Here is a 4,999-nt window from a genome sequence, read left to right on the forward strand (position 1 = left end):
CGGGATTGGAATGATTTTAGTAGCCTATTTTAAATTGTTGGTGTTGAGCTAGGGTATACCCATTGAGGCCTCTGCTTGGAGAGGTTTAGAGAACGGTGGAAAGTCAGAAAGAAACAATGGAGGATGGAGAGTGAAACCAGGGAGATGGAGAGGGAGATGGAAGGACTCATAGAGAAGGTGAGAAAGGGTGATGAAGAGAAACAGAAAGTGATGGAGACACTGGCCAGAACGGAAAGAGAGATGGATGTGATGCAGAAGGAGATAGACCTAATCAATTATTGAGGAAGATGGAGAGACAAAGGGACGCAAAGAAAGATGGAACATGGAGATGCAAGAACAAAATAAATTATATAAAAGACAGAGGTGGAGATTAGAGAGGTGGGGCAAAACATGAAGAAAGAGAGAAATACAAATTCAACAACTGAGAAACAGAATACAAACGTAACAAACAAGCTGAATGAAAGTGGCGAAGAGAGAGAGAGAGAGGTTCAATGACACAAAGACTAAAATGTCGGGGGGAGGAGAGGAAATTGTGGGAGGAAAGAGAGACAGAAAAACAGAAGGGACAGAAAGACAAAAAGAGAGAAAAAAACGATCTAATACAAAGCATGTTTAGGGATGGTGGCAAGGAAACAACTATGAGAATTGAAAATATAGAATATATAGAAAATATAGAATATCAGAGAAAAAAGAAACAGAGACAACACTACCTAAAAACAATAGCGTAAAGTGATGTGGACAAAGTCATGACAACAAAAGGGAAAGAGGAGAGAAAGGAGGAGGAAAGAGAGATCAAACTGAATGAAAGTGACAAGAGAGAGAGAGAGAGAGAGGGAGAGAGAGAGAGAGAGAGTCATTGACACAAAGACAGAAGGAAGTGACAACAATGGCGGATAGAAGCGATATTGGGGAGGAAAGAGAGGACGGGAGAAGAGAGTAAAACATACATATTTAATGCAAAGCTTGTTTAACTAGGCCTGTCAGTTAAGAACAAATTCTTATTTACAATGACGGCCAAACCCGGACGACGCTGGGCCAATTGTGCGCCGCCCTATGGGACTCCCAATCACAGCTGGATGTGATACAGCCTGGACAAGGAAGATACAACAGTAGATACATTGATAATTGAGGAGGTAGGTCTACAAAAAATTGAGTCAGAGAGGGAAACAATTTCAAACATCAGGGAACAAAGAAAAAGGGACAAACCACTTAAGAGCTGTCTTGTGATGGCAACGGGGGAGACAGAGGAGGGAGGAAAGAGAGATGAAGACAGACAGAAGAACAGAAAAGACAGCATGGCTACATGAATTTAAAAGCTTTCAAGATTTAAAAAATAGACAAAGACAGGGAGTTAGAGTGGAAGAAAATGAAGGTAATGGAGGGAGTGAGAATCCAGAAAGAGGAGGAGAAACAACAGAAAGAACAAGAAAAGCTAATTTACTTGGAGGAAAAGAGAAGAGTCAAGACAAATAGTAGAAGAACAAAGGAAGTCCAAAGAGAGCTGGATGACAGGCAAAAACAGATAGAGGGAGATAGTCCAGAGAAAGGAGGATAAATGGATGGCAAGGGAAAAGGAAGAAACAGAGAGTAATATAATAAAAATACAGAGAGAACAAGCTAAATAAACTGTGGGGAACAGCAGAGTCGAGCCAATGAGAGGAGGAAAGGTGGAAGGCAACTACTCAGCAAATGGATGAAGAGAAAAGGAAAAATCCAGAAAGTGGAGAAGAAACTGATGTGGAAATGCAGGAAAGACAACAAGAGATTGATAATGAAGATAAAAAACAGACAGAACTAGAAAAAGCAAGGGAGAGGACGAGAGAGAGAGTACAAGATGGAAATAAAAGGATGTGAGGATAAAGGTAACAAATGGATGGATGGAGAGAAAAGAGAGAGAAAGGGGTGCAAAATGAATCAGAGAGGAGGGGAATTGGAGAGCAGAGGTTACACAGTTAGCAATACAATTCAATTGTGTATAGAGGCAGAAAAACAGCTAGTATTAAAACAGGAGAGGAAAATAGAGACAGAGATGGGAAAAAAGAGCAGAGTTAAAAGGTTGGAAGAACAGTTTGAAGAACAGTTGAATAGGGCAAGACAGGCAGAGGCAGAGAAACATTGAGCATTAGAGCAGGAGAGGAAGATGGAGAGAGAAGGAAGAAAGACAAGAACAGATTGAAAGACAAAAGAGTAAAGAAAATTGAGTGGCAGAGCAAAGAGGAAATGAGGACAGAAGAGAGTAAGGATGATGTTGAGGGAAACAATCATACAGAGAAAAAGAAAAAGAAAGCATCAGGAGGAAAATCAACTGGGGAAATGATCAAATCGAAAAAAGAAACACGGAAAATCGAGAGAACGTTTCAGAGGAGGAAGGTGGTACCTAAGTTATACAGCATAGGTAAGTTAGTTGCTTCCATCTCTTCCACTGAAGTCAAAATGCCAGAGAAGCCGGTGTTTGGAGGATATATTGGCACAGGTGTTGTTAGGCCCGAGATGAAGTCGAGGGCCGGCAAACCGTGCCAATATATCCTTCAAACACTGGCTTCGAGGGCATTATCACTTTTATACAACGGGTTACCAACATATTAAAATAATGATTGACATATTTTCATTAAAAACTGTATTTCGATAAATTTATTCATACTATTTCATCCTTCCACAACATATAGTCCCGACATTCGTTCTATCGGTTCGGTTGCCAGAGATGCGACCCAGTCGTTCACTCTTTTTGTTCGGTGTCTATGGATGCGACCCAGTCATTTGTTCTAAATGTTCCATTGCCATATTGGCTGGCAACGTTCTCATCCCTTTCTTGCTAGCTAGCCAACTACGGATAACTTACAGTCAGCCAGAATAACAAGAGTAGCTGCATTTGCATTTGTTTAAGCTGTTTTCTAGTGACATTTATTTGGATACATCCATAACGAGCTGAGGCGTGATTTCGCCTTGGCACAGAAAATGTGCTCTCTCGTCAGGGCACTGTTGTTCAGAGGAGCTAGCCAACAACACAGCTAACACAATCACTTAAAAGTGAAGCTGGAAAGACTGCAAATGAGCTGCACTTCGTTTTGTTTGACCTTTTTTCAATTGACATTTCTTTGTATATATCCATAAAAATTATGCCAGCTGATTCATGATTTCGACTGGCTGAGTAACGCTGCCTGACTGTCTGTCTCGTGCCGACACGTTCATTACTATGAGACAGCTGGAGATCGAATTTGAATATTGAGACAGACTGCAAGGTTTATACAAATCTCCGCTGTTGAAAACTAAATGTTGGTCTAAAAGAAATGTGAGATAATGTCTAGATGCTTTTTATAGTGGAGATCAAGTTTATAAATTGCCTGGCTGGGCTGATGAGACAGTGGATTGCGCAGTCAGATGGAACAGAGTAAATAGGCATTTTAACGTCATAGATTTAGCTGGTGGTAACTTGTGGAATAGACACTGTCTGGAATGCGGTTTTAACCAATCAGCATTCAGGATTAGAACCACCCGTTGTATAAATATTTTATAGTTTTGGATTCGACATTTTGAACATTGAGATATTAAAGACATAATAGATCAGAAGCATAGTATATTAAGGAGTGAAAGAGACTGGGTCTCTGTAGAAAGACAGATAGCTGTGGAATGTGTTGGGTGGACAAGAGGAGAGCAACGTGTTGATACAGGGGACACTGATGGACATCTGTGGATTAGTTGAGGTCAGGAGGTGAGGACAGGTCCCCTGAAGGGAGTAATAAGGGTTTGGTATCTTGTTACTCTTTTCCTGTTAAACCATAAGATGTAAGGATTGGAGAGAAGGAGGAGTGTCTTAAGTGGGATATATACACTGCTCAAAAAAATAAAGGGAACACTTAAACAACACAATGTAACTCCAAGTCATTCACACTTCTGTGAAATCAAACTGTCCACTTAGGAAGCAACACTAATTGACAATAAATTTCACATGCTGTTGTGCAAATGGAATAGACAAAAGGTGGAAATTATAGGCAATTAGCCAGACACCCCCAATAAAGGAGTGATTCTGCAGGTGGTGACCACAGACCACTTCTCAGTTCCTATGCTTCCTGGCTGATGTTTTGGTCACTTTTGAATGCTGGCGGTGCTCTCACTCTAGTGGTAGCATGAGACGGAGTCTACAACCCACACAAGTGGCTCAGGTAGTGCAGCTCATCCAGGATGGCACATCAATGCGAGCTGTGGCAAGAAGGTTTGCTGTGTCTGTCAGCGTAGTGTCCAGAGCATGGAGGCGCTACCAGGAGACAGGCCAGTACTTCAGGAGACGTGGAGGAGGCCGTAGGAGGGCAACAACCCAGCAGCAGGACCGCTACCTCCGCCTTTGAGCAGGAGGAGCACTGCCAGAGCCCTGCAAAATGACCTCCAGCAGGCCACAAATGTGCATGTGTCAGCATATGGTCTCACAAGGGCTCTGAGGATCTCATCTCGGTACCTAATGGCAGTCAGGCTACCTCTGGCGAGCACATGGAGGGCTGTGCGGCCCCACAAAGAAATGCCACCCCACACCATGACTGACCCACCGCCAAACCGGTCATGCTGGAGGATGGTGCAGGCAGCAGAACGTTCTCCACGGCGTCTCCAGACTCTGTCACGTCTGTCACATGTGCTCATGTGCTCAGTGTGAACCTGCTCTCATCTGTGAAGAGCACAGGGCGCCAGTGGCGAATTTGCTAATCTTGGTGTTCTCTGGCAAATGCCAAACGTCCTGCACGGTGTTTGGCTGTAAGCACAACCCCCACCTGTGGACGTCGGGCCCTCATACCACCCTCATGGAGTCTGTTTCTGACCGTTTGAGCAGACACATGCACATTTGTGTCCTGCTGGAGGTCATTTTGCAGGGCTCTGGCAGTGCTCCTCCTGCTCAAAGGCGGAGGTAGCGGTCCTGCTGCTGGGTTGTTGCCCTCCTACGGCCTCCTCCACGTCTCCTGATGTACTGGCCTGTCTCCTGGTAGCGCCTCCATGCTCTGGACACTACGCTGAC

Source organism: Salvelinus alpinus, chromosome 24 (genome assembly GCF_045679555.1).
Source record: "Salvelinus alpinus chromosome 24, SLU_Salpinus.1, whole genome shotgun sequence".
Lineage (NCBI taxonomy): Eukaryota > Metazoa > Chordata > Actinopteri > Salmoniformes > Salmonidae > Salvelinus > Salvelinus alpinus.